The sequence below is a fragment of the Cinclus cinclus genome, chromosome 10, assembly GCF_963662255.1.
Source record: "Cinclus cinclus chromosome 10, bCinCin1.1, whole genome shotgun sequence".
NCBI lineage: Eukaryota > Metazoa > Chordata > Aves > Passeriformes > Cinclidae > Cinclus > Cinclus cinclus.
The window spans coordinates 17,004,717-17,019,571 of record NC_085055.1 but is presented as its reverse complement, the minus strand read 5'-3'; the positions used below and the strand labels follow the sequence as shown (position 1 = coordinate 17,019,571).

General features: G+C 41.3%; 1 protein-coding gene across 2 annotated transcripts in view; it reads right to left on the bottom strand.

The window, feature by feature from the left end:
* Positions 1-14,855, bottom strand: part of DOCK10 (dedicator of cytokinesis 10) — a 146,617-nt gene that overhangs the window by 102,149 nt on the left and 29,613 nt on the right. The gene's annotated exons all lie outside the window — the stretch shown is intronic.

Here is a 14,855-nt window from a genome sequence, read left to right as displayed (position 1 = left end):
GTATCATGGCCAGTCAAATTATTCTTAATTAAGGTAGGAGACTCACCCATGACTCAACTCTCTGAAGGCTGGCAGGGCACAAAGGTCTTTTAAAACTGAACAAACCCCGTCAGTGCCCACACGTGTGCAGGCACACACACAGACCCTTTTCTTCTTTGTTCCAACTGAGGACTCCTCCTGCTGCAGCAGCAATGCTACACTCCCCTATGCACACATGAGCATGCACTAGGTTTTAATTTTTATTGAATATCTGTGTGCATAGCTAGGACAAAGGGATAGTTTTTCTGCCTTCTCATTCTGTATTTTTTGCCAGTTGGACAATAAGCATCATTCTCACAACTTGTTTGAATTAATTAATTACTCTGTTTGAGATCTGCAACTTTACCCCGAGGGCCTTTTTTTCTTCTTTCCAACAAATAATTCTGAATTCTAAAAAACTTTAGGAACTCTTTCACACATTTCTCAAGATTAGTAACATTTGATCCAAAGCAACAAACCTCTGCAAGAGTTCCAAGGATTGTTCCTTCCATGTGCTAGGTTTCCATTCCAGGAGAGCAGAGAGACTGAGCCCAGCTTGTCTGACCTGAACACTGCAAAGCCACATCCATCTGATCAGTTGCTTTCCTCTTACAAAGTGCTTGGGTTTTTTCCTTTTAAAACATGATGCCACTCTTGAATTAACCCTCCCATCTCATTATCTTTGTAAATCAGCTTTGCCTTTGAGATCACCTCCTTTAAACAGAGTGCTACCAGCCTGCTGTGTGATGCCTTAAAACAGATTTCACTGTACTCCTACTTAGTGATGAAAGACATCTCTCTGGCACTAGGAAACAAAAAAGACAACAGAAAACCTTTGCCAAGGTATGCAGACATTTCAAGCAGCTACCAATACAGAAGCACAGCATTAACCAAGCTGGAATCATCCTTGCTTTCTCTCAAACTACCATGCTATCTCTACTGGAGTCCCTGGTGCCTCTCATGTAACACAGGGAATGTGACTGCAAAGACCAGAGGTCCTTGCCAGAAGTTAAATTTAATGATGGAAGCATCAGCTCTGCTGGTTTAACTTTGGGGCAGGTATCAGTTCCTCTCAGAGGCTCCTTTGCTTATCCACTCCTTAACTCAGCTGTCACACAGAACAAGCTGAGCTCCATCCTTCCTTTCCCTGGGAAGGCTCTCCTCAGCTTCCTGCCTCCCACAGCACAGAGGAGCCTTTCCACAAAGATAAGGGTCACTAGCACTTCCTGAAACTTTAATGAACTTGTATTACTCAAAAATAATGCAGAAGATGAACTTAGGTTCAAGTTTCCAGCTGGTCCTCATCCAGTTTACTCCACTGAGTGTCTTTTGTCCAAAAGATTTTCATTCCTAGTATTATTATTAATCCTTATTTATTGCCATATCTCTGGCAGATAGGTTTTCAGGAACAATACTAAAATCACTGTATTTTCTCAACACCAAGGCATCAAAAGGTTGAAGCACTGAAATAACAAGCTACAGCATTCACACAGATATGAACCAAAATAATAGTAAACAACTGCAAATAAAGACTCCACTTTCTTAGATCTGTTTTGGATGCAAATCCTTCTTGTAATGGGGAATAACAAAACCATTCAAATGTCCAATAATGCTTTGTCCTGTAACAAAGTGCAAAGCAAACTTCATTAGCATCAGTGTGACTGTAAAAGATTTCCTAATTTCACCTCAAGACTTCTCTCTCTCTTCAGTTAAAGACACCAGGTACTTTAAGATGATTATAAAATTGGTTATGTTAATATGAATAAAGCTCCTGTGCTGCTTTAAAATTCAGAACCATAATGTATAAGGTGAGAAATATTATCCATACCTCAAGGTATTCCAAGAAGAGAGCTATTTGGCCCCAGGAAAAGCACAAGCCTGGGTTTACATTTGTGAATTGCTGTACCCAATTCACAGAGTCAAAATAAGGATGCTGAAGCCCTTCAAAATACAATCCATTATATAAAGTAGACAATTAAGTGTTTAATTGCCTTATGCTCTGCTTTGTGGGACATGCTCATTTGCTCCCAGCAGTTTTCATTAGGTATAAATAATCCAGATGGGAAGAATAATGAAATTTGATATCTCTGCTCCAGTTAAGGAAAAACTATGCACTCCTTTTGCTGCAGAACCACTAGCATTTAATTTTTCAACAAGGGTCACAAGTTCTTTAGTAACTTTAATTCCCTCTTCCTCCATTTCTTCTAGTTTCTCATTTCCCTTTTAAATCTGTTCATTGTTATGCTTTATTTACTTCAGTTTGAATTGTGATACACAGCAACACGTTAAAAAAAAAACACTGAACAAAACTAATTCACTGCTGCAGTACATCATGTGATCACTGGAAAATGCATTTCAATAGTGTTTTGCTAGGAGCCATAGAAAGATACAAAAATTCAATTCCTAAAGTGTGTGTCTTCAACTAACATGAAAGATACAAAAATTCAATTCCTAAAGTGTGTGTCTTCAACTAACATAAAAGGCACAGGTTGAATATTTCAGCTGCTGCGCAGAAAATAATCAACTCCCCATACTGTCCTTCTAAAATAATACAATCTACCAACTCCAACAAAGAAGGATCAAGGACTGATACTTTTATTTGTCACACTGGAATTTTTTCCACCCAGATTTAGAGAAGGAAAAAAAAAATCCTATGCAAACATCAAATTCATAGCAAATTTCAGGGAATGAATGCTTCCCTTCAGCTCTGGACTTCTGTCTGGGAGCAATGCTGATCTGAACAAACAGAGTGCAAGTCAAAAAACACAGTCTTGACTTATACCAGTGTATATACAAATAATTGCATAATCCTGACTCAGGCCTTTTGTTACAGGTTTGAGAAAAAGTTTAATTACCAAGTAAGAAAACTCCTGCTAGAACAAGCTGCATCAACTGCATATAATGCCTACGCTAAGATTAAATTCCGAAATAAAACACAAGCTTCTCATAAAAAAACCCAAAAAGCTAGTTTCATTTATAAACTAAGACACCTGTGATGACAGTGACACTGCCATTCAGAAAGTCTGTGCAGCCCAGACCAGTAATGAGAGATCTGGCACACTTAATGTTTCACAACTTTGCAGAATGCAGATAAGAGCCTCCTGGCCTCCCTTGAATGGCTTGTGACACTTCTAGCCCTTCAGAGTTCCTGTAGAACCACTGAAATTAAGACATAGAAGAAAAACCAAAGGATGCCAGTCCTGGCTGACACCCAGCCCCTGGGGTAGAACCAGAAACAACCCTGCACTCTGAGACCACGGTTACAGGTGGACACATGGGGAACAGGTAGCTATGAGCTCAGGTACTGGGGAGAAGGACAAAAATCACGGCTCCTTGAGAGGATCAGGAAGAGTTCTTTATATTTTTCTTTTTAAATTTAAATATTTTCACATAATTTTCTTCAAAATTTGGAGACCTAGATGGTGTAGCTCTTCGGAGGCCAATAATGAGGAGATTTACAGTTAATATCCCACAGCATCCAGGCAGTGCAGGTATACAGGCAGAAGCTGCTGCTCATGTGCTCAGTGTTAATCCCCCAGCAAGTCCCCCACCATGGTCTGTGACACCCTGGACAGGGCAATGCTGCCAGAAGCCAGGTTTGTGTTTGGACAAAGCCAGCAGGATCAGATATTACACTCTGTCCTTTCTGTGCTCAGAATAGTCTCCAGGACATTGATTGCACTGAGTGGCCACACACTGGATTTCCTTTTTTCAGATATGAGTGTCAAAAATCTCCTAATGGGAGTGAGAGACTAAAGCTAAGGTGACAGGGACTGGACTTACCTGCATCAGGAAGAGTGGGTGCTCTGGAGGGGTTTGTGACTGCACCTAAAAACTGCACTGGCCAAAAGCTTCATGTTGGACAGGTAAAGCAGATCACTACACTGGAGCCAGGGACAGATAGGGGCTTTTTACTAGCACCTAACAAAGACAACAGAAAGCACTAGTGACCTCCATCCCAATCCCTTTGTCAAAGACTGAACATTCTCTCCTCCCCCGCTCCGTCAAAAAACTCCCAAATCAAACCAAGAGGTCATATTTTGGAATTAAATGCTCACTCTTGATCCATGAACATTTTAACTTGTCTTTAAAAAAAAAAAAAGGGGGGGGGGTGAAAAATATGAAACCAAAATGATGCAAATAGAAAAGTAAAACAACTGAATTAGGAAAACTACATCTAAAGCAACCTTTTACAAAGCCATTCTGGTTTTGAACAAACTGAAATTGAATGTTTTTTTGTTGATTTTATTTTTTAGAAGTGTTACTCCACCTATGGTCTAACAGCTTAAGCTGATACATCAAGCCTTGCACACAAAAGCTCCACAAAGCCTCTAGAGCAGCTGGTGCTCACATTTTGCCCACGCATCCATAGAGCTCGCTCTGACCAGGCAAAGGGCTGGGAATCCATCACAGTTAGAATGACATCAGCACACAAGGTGAGCTCTCCAAGGCAGGGGGACCGTGCCCCTGCATAAATATCCATGAAAAGCAGCCCTTCTATCTGCCAGAGCTCTGCTGACAGATCTTTCCAGGCAGCACTCCCTGATGTCAGAGACCTCACCTGTGTCAATCCATCTCTGTTCTTCCCAGGCAGAGCGGTGTGCTGACCTCAGCAATTCCCCCCTCTGTGCCTTCACCTTCTCTTTGTGCTCCAGCTATCAGTGCACTCACACACAGCATGTTTGGGACAGGCTGCTGTGTCTCTTTGCCCTGCATGCAAGGCTAAATCAGCCCCTCCAGCAGAACTGGTGGTGACAGGAGCCATCCACAGGTTGTCTGGGCCTTGCCAGAGAATTCACCCATGGCCAAAGGGGTCCCTGATGGAGTTGAGGAGAAGGCCCTGGGAGAGAATTTGGCAGCTCCCAGCCTGATCCCCCATACAGCACCCGATGGCCATTTCATCACCTCAACCTGCCCATGTAAACACAAGGGCTAGCTAGTAAACACCCATGCCCCAAAAGCCACTTGCTACCCCCACCATTTGCTGAATTTACAGCTCCCAAAGAACATCCTACTGTCCTCCTGTTTGGGAAGGCTTGGCTGAGCCAGCGGCAGCCCATCCCTGTCCCACAGCCTGAGAAGGCTGCTCCCCCTGTACACACCATCCTGCTCTCAATTTGCCACCACAACCTTTCTATCAGCTCACACCACAAGAACACTGATGGAACAGCAGCATCATTTCAGCAGCTTTCCAAGCTGGAAACCCACCTGCACCTGGCACAAATATAATACATTCCTTTGCCACAAGGCTAAAGGAAAATGAAAAGGGCCTTGGAGAACCTAGTGATATCTCATTTACAGACACCATCACCTCAGCTCTTGTGTTCGCTGCTGCTCCTCTGCCACCCCATCAGCTCTCTGGGCACAGAGAGCAGGGCACTGGGTCTGTGCCATGGTGCTGCCTGTGCTGCCCTGTGCCAGTGCCAGGCTCCCCAGGGCGCTGCTGCCCCAGCCTGGGGAGAAACTGGGCTGCACTTTCTCTTTAAGAACACAAAATGCTGCTTCTTACACCAGCAATCAGGTAAGAAGAATAAACTTCCCATTAGCAATGTTGTACTGCTGATGTTTACAAAAGCAAAATATTCAATTACTTCAATTTCTTCTTCAGCTTGGTCCATTGGGAAATTTCAAACAAACATTACCCCTTTTGTTTCCATCTACTTGGACTGGCATCAGCCCTTGATAGCAACACACATAGTGATGAAGGGACATGAAAGGTGATTAAATAATTTAATCATCTGAATTTACACTATCTCCAGACATGAAAATGCAGCTGTGACTTTGGCGCCTGTTGCCTGCTTTTCTGACGGTAATTTTAACCCTTTTTATTCAGATCGGTGCTATGCTGCAAAAATGATTTTTTTCTTTACCAAGAAAAACCTCAGGTCAGACATCTGGTTTATAAAGAGAATCTACATTTTCACCCAATTTTCCAGCTGGAATAACTGAAGCAAAAGGAGGCTAGGCAACTTGCTCATTGACTCGAGGTCACAATCAATATCTACAATGTTATAATACTGACATAAAATATCCCAGAAGCCTCTTCTTTTTGTCTTTCAAACATTACAACATTCTCTCCTCTATACATGTGCAAGCTGATTCTACAATCATTATTATGTTTGATATCATATATTTGTAACTTACATTCAATGTCACAAATTCCTGTATACCCTCTTCTAGTGCCTATGGGTATCTTAAGCAGTTGAGAAAGCAACTGCATGCAATAATTCATCATCTGAATCCTATAATTGAAAGCTAAATAATGGCATTTTGGAGGAGACAGAAAGCACATACATTTCAAAAGCAAATAAGCAAGATTATTTTCTCATTTTAGAAAAAAAAAAAGGTGCGAAGTATAAAACTCTGCAAGTCAGATTTACATTAATTAAACTTGGTGTGCAGAAAAGAGAGAAAGACAATTTACATCCCTTTGACATTGCCCTTCTCTTTCTGTTCTCCCGGAACACAGAAAATAAAACAGCATCATCAAATTGTGCCAACATCTGATATGGTATTTCTCACTCTGACACAATTTTCTGTAAACCCAGAGAATTGTTTCACCTTTCCAGGCCTTTGTGTTTAATTTATTAATTAAGAAATGCTTATCCTAATTGAGACATATAAAAAGATATGCAATCTTCAGTATTACCAAAATAAGAAGGCAAAAAACACAAGGAAAATACTCAAGTGGCAGTGCTTATAGGGTCCCTGAGTAAGCCCACGTGAAGTCACTAAAACTACATGTAACCCAGCCTTGACCAAAAGAAGAGATAATGTAATCCATTAAATTCTACTCCTTCAGGTATCCCATGCCAAATTTCAATTTTTGTAAGCATGGTCACAACATGCAGGATTTAAACCACATTTCTGCACCTGTGTCTGCAGGTGCTCAGGTAGAAGTACAGACCTTGGTCACTGTTACAGTACTTCTCCTGAATACCCTTTCAATCTGCACTCATGCAGGTTCCCAGCCTGAAACAGCATCAACATATTTACTTAGTTCTCAAAGACTTCTCTCACAATCATTTTTTCAGTAATTTTTCAAACTTACACATTTTGTGGCAAGGAAATTCAGTTTTAATATTAATTCTTTCCCCAAAACTTGTCACCCATAAGTTTGATGATCCCTAGCTCATCTTCTCTCATTTTTCTGAGAAAAAACTGCAAGCAAATTCCTCATGCCTATGACCATTCTTGATTTGTATGACTTCCATCATATCTCCTGACAGTTATCTTTCAGGCCAGTTCAGGCCCAGACTTCATGCACAAATGTAGCCATGGACTAATTGAGCTGATTCTCCTCACCCTTCTCTGTAATTTTCCAATTCCAGTAAGTCTATCTGAATTCTGTAAGGTATCAAAGGCCTCCCAAGAAGTTGCTATAGAACTCTTCTCTCCAAGGACAGATCAAAAAGCAAAATTCATTTATGATTACTCAGCGAACTGGAAAACAGGACCAAAACAATGTCATTCTTAATACACTAAAGCTGCTCTAAGCTTCCAAGTCCCAGCCCCTGCAAGGCAGAAAGCTGAATCACAGTGATTCCTCTGCCTTCACCCTTTCTGGATGATTTTCTCCAATGGGATGAGGATAACCAGTATTCCTCCCCTTGATGTTTCCCCACCCTCCCCTGTCTTGCTCTTGGCATCCAACACACAAACACAATTGTTTGCACCTTCACTCTCACCTTACATCAACCCTAAACTGGTCACTGACAACTGACTCTATACCAAGAGGTCTTTTTTTAACTTGGAAATTCTGGGGGGTTTTTTAATATATGGAAATTCTGGAAAGTCCAAAAAATTCCCTTTTACTGGGAAATTGCTAGACCATCATGATTCTTGTTTCTGCTAAGTACCACTTGATCTGGAAACAAAAGAATTGGTCAGAAAATCAGAGACTAAAAGGTTAACTTCTGATTTCCTACAAATACACATTACAGCCAGGCATAAACAAGTGCCAGAAAAGGATGTGGATGGGAAATAAAGCAGAGTTTGCTGCAGTTCCTCCTCACTCAGCTCCTTGTTCTGCCTGAAACACTGCAGACATATCCTGGCTGCAGGAACAAAACTTTTTTTGAAAATATCTCCAATACAGCTGTCTTTTGAATGCATTTTATAAAACACAATGTTTAGCCACCAATTCAGATTCTTTCTGCAGGCTCATGTAACTTAAAATTGACTTTGAGTTCATTTAAAAAGAAAAAAATTGGCAAGCAGTTAGCACGTACAAAAGCTTTTGGCAGCTTAAAAATACCGTGTAAAGAAACTTCTCAGTGGGAGCTGGTACAAACCTTTATGTCAACTCATCTCAAACATTTCATCTGGGAAGGTCTGCTTTAGTGCATTCTTCAAGAACTGGCTTTTTTAATACTGTAAAACGTTTCAGATTTACATTTTATTAACTGATACTTACAGTTTCATTTATATTCAGAGAGGACAGGCTAAAACATATTGGTATAATTCCAGGCTTGGATTCACTTTTATCTTTATATAAAAGGCAGAATTAAGCACGTGTTACTAAACATTTCTATTATTTCCAAATAGTTCTTCAGTTCAAACTGTGTTTACAAGTATTCTGTATACTTCCATAGAAACTGCTGAAATATTTTGCATTTACAGATGAGTTTGAAGAATGAGCATGGCGTTTGTCAGAGCTGCTTGGTCAGAGGATTTCTGAACAAAAGCAGGTGACAGATGCACAAACAGTCCAGTCATGAGTCCTTCCCCAAGTGACATCTTTGCTGCGCAGTCAGCACAAACAAAATCAGGTGCTACAAGGGGCAAATGGTCATCGTGAAGAATCAGATGCATCATGAGCAACAAAATATATTGTGTATCTGGAAATACTGGAAAATGCAAAGCACTAGTGAATTTCTTCTGCCAGATACACCAGATTAAAGATTAGGATTGCCTTCCCTTTATCTTTGATGCTCACATTCATCTGGAGGATGTCTCAGAGAGCACATGTCCAACACCGGGGAGCAGACAGCAAGCAAAGTTTCTTTCCCTAACAGCTCAGTTAAAAGATAAAAGGGCGCAAATTACAAGGTTGAAAGGCTAAAGGAACTGGACATTCTTGGCAACAAACAAGCTATTAGGTAACTGCTTAGATCATTGCACCTTCTTAAGGGCCGTGCCCTTGCTTGAAACCAAAGGGCTGACAGTGGTCAACAGCTGGAGGAACTCGAGCACTGCAAAAGCCAACCAGAGCCACAGCCAGAATGAGCAAAGTCAGGCTCAAGCATCACCTGGCAGGTGAAGAGACCAAACAGGCAGCTGGATGCATATTCTGGGAAGATGAGGAAAGTCTCCTCAGCCTCATGGGAGAATGGGTTAAAGACAGGGAAAGGGCTAAGTCACTGAAAAGAAACAAGTATATCAGCTGTGTGAGCACTTTATATTCTTTAACTTCAAGCCATAAAAGAAGAATCCAAAAATGAGAAAGAATAGGCCCAATTCCAAGAGCAGTTTTTCTCAAGAGCTTCTCTGTAATCTCATTAAGATCAGATCTCCTATAGTGATGGCTGCAATGAATGTTTGCATATAATTTACTAATGGTAGAAACATCTCAGACGATGGGGGAAGCATCTGGTTCCAGGAATCTACATTTCAGAAATTAATCTCTTTACTGCTAAGGCCTGCACTCTGCACAAGCTAATTTTAGCACACAAGTCACAACCTGTGGAAAAATCAAGGTAATTACACCAAATCCTTACTTGAAGCACCAAAGAAAGTCATGAGTGATTGGTGGCTTGATGCTCAACTCCCAGCATCCCCATTTCAGAGCCAACCACTGGCTGATCCAGGGAGGCCACACACATTTTCCACTCTAACTTCATAATTTCTTCTTTTGGGGAGAGAAACATGCAAGCAGCACAGAATTTAACTTCTGATCTGTGTTACTGCTTTAAGTCGAAACCTTATTCTGCTGGATTTGCACACTTTTAACTGACACCTGAATCTGGCCTACTCATCTTCATGCAAGTATCAATACTAATGAAAAGAAAATGAGCACAGCAGTTGACAGATGAGAAGTGAGGAAAAACAAACACCAAAGGCATGAAGTATTCGATTCAATTGGCTCCATACACTGCCCTCAGAGTGAGTCCTAAAGCAGGAAAGTCCAACAAACATCACAATGGCTATTTTTCATCGAAAACCACACACAGAGAAGCTATTATTTTTTAAGCTAACCACAAATTGGCAATAATTATTAACAGACAGCAATTGTAAAGGAAGATATTGCACACAGTTTCTTTCTGTTGAGACAGAAAATAACATTTTGTTCTGAAGAGGCACCACATTAACAGGATAATAAAAGTACACTTTTATAGACTATATTTGCTTGCAGAGTTTAAAATAAGAGAAATAATTGAGCCCCAGAACAGCAAAGTAATCAGTTTCTGTCTGAATGGAAATGTGTGCACACATGTACAGCTACCACACCTTGGCACAGGAGATCATGGCCCATGGTCTGAGCCATCTTCAGCTGGACTAGACTTGGAATAGTGCCTTGAGATGATGTCAGACCCTTGCCACCCAAAACATCCTGAAGTATTCATGTGACTGGCTTTTTGATGCTGAATCCTAATCCTTTCACTATTGTGGTATTCCTCACTCCAATCACTAATTCAAGCTAGAAGCTTTAATTATTCAAGGAAGTGATTTGAAAGCTGAAAGACCAGGAACATTTCCCATATTTCCTCGACATTGCATTTTCCTTCATCTTCCTTAACTCCAAATATTCTGAAGATAACAAACCTGTTTCTATATTTCTAAACAACATTACTGCAGGGAACTAGAGTTCAGTTGAGTACTTCAGCAGGTAATTTAATTTTTGTTTTACTCATGAAGGTAGAGCTGCCAGCCTCAAACAGGCTGAAATGATGCTTAGAACTACAAATTAAATCCTTTTTTTTGCCTTTACAAACCTCTCTTTGGTCAGGGGAACATCAAAACCATTTGCCTGTGTTTGTCCAGTTCCCCTTCCACTACAGGAGATACCACAAGCTGGAGCTGGTCTGTATCCACCCCCACAATGACAGCAGTCATCTGATAGTCATGAAGCACTGCTGCCTTTCATCAAAACCCTGTATGATTCATGAAATGCAATCTAGAAGTCAGAACCTGTTGAGAGCTTTTTGCAATCAGGTGGGAATCCCCCTGAGACGCACAGAAAAACCCAAGAACAAAGCTACCCACACCAGGTTTTGCAGCACACAGTTGATGACACAATTTTACACTGCAGGTGCACTCACGATATCTACTCATCCATTGAGCTTTCTGCCACAGCTGATGGCAGAATGGTTGAGCAGCTGCTATGAAGAGAAGTGACTCCTGTTACCACATGACCTTGCTTTGCTGCCCAGAGTTACTGGAGAGCTTGCAGAACAGAGACCTTTCCACATACACCAAAACCAAATAGCTCTGATGGATGGAAGAGTACAAAGCATGAAGATACAGGTTCAGAGTTAAACTCTGTCTCTCAAGAGCAATGAAACTTTGCATAATGCTTTTGTCTGAAATGTGCTAAACTGGCATTCTGGTTTATTTAAATTAGGTTCAGAACAAGTGTATTAAGATCGGTGTTGCAAAGCAGAAATTTCATGGAAGTGAGAAATATTAGGAACAGTTCTGTTGTGCTCCATTCAGATTTCCAATCCATGCAGGGGAGGGGAATGGAGCCTATTTATGCTGAAGTCAAGCAGAAGATGGCTTCCACACTTTGGGAGGGAGGAGATGGAAGAAGGGCAAGGGAGGAGAATTTAATATTAATGAGGAAGAGGCATGCTCTGAAGTAAAACCAAAGCTTATGAAAAAAACAAGGCATAAAGCAAAAAGCAGCATTAGAATATATATCAGAGCAATGGTGAGTAGCCCTCTAAAAATCAAATATCTCACCAAAGTTTAACAGCATCATGCCTATTTAATCTCAGATGAGAAGAAATGGCATTTCCCACTTGGCTTCTCTCTCATCATTTAACTCTTCCTCTCTTGCCCACTGTCTTTGCCTCGACAGCTCTGCCTCCCAGCAGCTTTTACTTTGGCAGTACTTTTGGTTGGCCAGCATTCTCTGAGGGCCCCGGTGCCTTCACTGCTCCCTTCTGCACTCAGCATACCTCTTACAGGGCAGAGCTGTTTCCAAGCTAAATCAATATCCCCATAGTTGCGGCCAAACGCCTGAAATGGATTCTGGACTCAGCTATATGCATTTAAATCCAGTTCAGTGCTACTCAGAGGATTTGGTATTGACAACAGAAGGAAAAATAAAGCCCAGCCCAGCTCTCAGGACCGCAGCCAGCCGTGAGTTAAGGCCAGTGAGAGGCAAGGGCTAAGGGCTGGCACTAATATCGTTTTCTGAAAGCATGAGCTTAATATACTGTTCCTTTGTGCTCTTCTGGAACCAGCTGCAACTCCCCCTACTTCACCCAGAGAGACCCAGTCTGCCAGAGCCTGGCCAGGGACAGGGAGCACACGTTCAGATACAAGTGCTGCTGCCACCGTCCCTGCCAGCCAGAGGCTCTCCAGCTGCCCTGCCCATCGCAGGTCAGCGCTCCAGCTGGGGGAATGCTCTCGCTGCTGGTGCACTGCAAACACCCGCGGTGTGCTGGGAGTGGGAATGGAGCATCATTGGGGGATTTCTGCACTGCTGGGGCTCCACAGACTGCCTGTGCTGCCCCAGCCTGCCTCCTGCGAGCCACGGGCAGTGACAGCGCTGCTAAACTCAGGGTATGCTGACACTGAGCCAAGACATTACAGCAGGTTGTATCACTGTTTTCACTTCATTTCTGTAGATGCTAACTATCAAACTAACCCACTCTCACAGCCTGGGCAGTACAGTGCCAGCAGCAGCCATACATAGCAGTACCAAAACCTTACTGGGGGAAGCAAAAGACCAAATTATTTGAACAAAGTCATGAGTCTAGAACTCCTTGTGCAGCCCAAGATGAGTATTAAAAAAAACCAGAGCATTACTCTGAAATTATACCTGAAGGCTGCTGGTTCCAAATACATATGTACATGTTTTATATTTCCATCCAACACTATACTGTCTACTGACAGTATGAAAGAAAATACCTCTACTAAATTCTGTGTGAAACACATTTCAAATCAAGTTTCCAGAACTTGAAAGATACTACTGTGGTTATTTTAAGTGGTTCATCCTGTGTCTAGCACTTGGCATTTAAATCTATGTTAGTATCATAATTATTTAGTTTATCTTTTCATTGTATTTAATTCATATATTTAATATTGTGATAAACACAGGACAGACACAAACAAATGCAAAATCTGTGTCCATAGCTGACAGTGTATGAATGCACCACATCACATACAGAGCTTCAGGTTATTACAGCCACAGCTCATTCAGTTCCAAAATCCCAGACTAGACAGATCACTGGGATCTTCTTAATTCTCCTACCTTCCTCTCTATGACAATCCAAAGAGCAAAATGATGAAGGGAAATATGGAAAGCTTGCATTTACTAAAGCCCATGAGAGCTGGAGCCAAGCAGAACTGCAGAGTATCGTAGACAAAACTGTGACAAATCAAGCATGTGTGTGCGTAGCTCTGTCCGTACATGTGCCTGTGACACAGCACTGTGCTGCAGATGGCCAAAGCCTGAAAAACCTGACTTTTTATCCTGCTTTTCTTGTATGGGTTTGTTTCTCTCTTTGTATTCCTGGCTTTAATCAAGCCCCTCTGCCTCTCCATATGTCAATTTCCTTCTCTCTCAAGTAGTATTTTGAACACACATCCTAAACTGGGATTTTTTTTCAAATGCGTAAATCACCTTCCCAAAGCACTTCCAAGGACTAAGAGTTACAGATATTTTCTGTGCCTCTTTAATTTATCTCCTCTTCTTTCAGGCGGCATTTCTTACAAATAAATAGCTTACTTATTTTTTTCCCTAGAAAAAGTGGGAATAAATTCTTTATATATAGAAAAATGTTTTCATCACTTTATTGCTTTGCACCCACTTTCTTCATAAGCTGTCATAAAAAATTTAGTGAACACATTCATAATAATTGCATTTCACACACTGTCATACTATACACATTGCTGCAACACTAATAAGATGTGAAAGCAATATACAACATTGCTCAGAGCACCAAAATCAGATGGAGAAGATTTGCTCAGTGCTTTTAAGAAGCCACTTAAAAAAAACCCACCAGCTTTTCCTGTACCATATGCATACACTACATGATACTGCAACACTGAAGAATGAAAACCAACCCACGTTTTCTCCCCTCTGTATACAAGAAACTCTACCCAGAGCCTCAACTGTTGTCTGAACAGGTAAACACCAAAACAAACCCAACATCCTTCTTAAGGAGCAGCAAGGAACACTGTCCCTGGTGCCCAGGGGAAGGGCTGGCAGTCACTGCAGTCACTGCATTGAGGGGCACTGGGCACAGCACACAAAGAGGCTGCAAAGGAAACAAGAACAGTGGCCAAAATTACCCTGAAGAAGAACTGCATTTTTTGCATCATTTACTACTTCTCCTCTTTACACGCTGATGTTATTAATTAATTCAAACATGGGCCTGTTTCTGTTCCTGCTGAGGTCAAGAGCTGAAGTGGAAGTTAAGGTCAAACAAAGCTCCATATGCTTATCGTTGCTTAAAAATGTATTACACATTGAAGCTTCTGACTTGAGCAAAGAAGTAATGAAAATTCTGAGCTTTTTTTTTTTTCTTCGTTTTGCATCTCTGGGTAATCTTGCTTTGCAAAGACAATCCCTCCTCCAAGACATTGCAGGAAGGAAACACACTCCTAAATGCATTAATTACTTCAATTAAAAGTAGAAAATTAACACAGACCATGTAACAAAA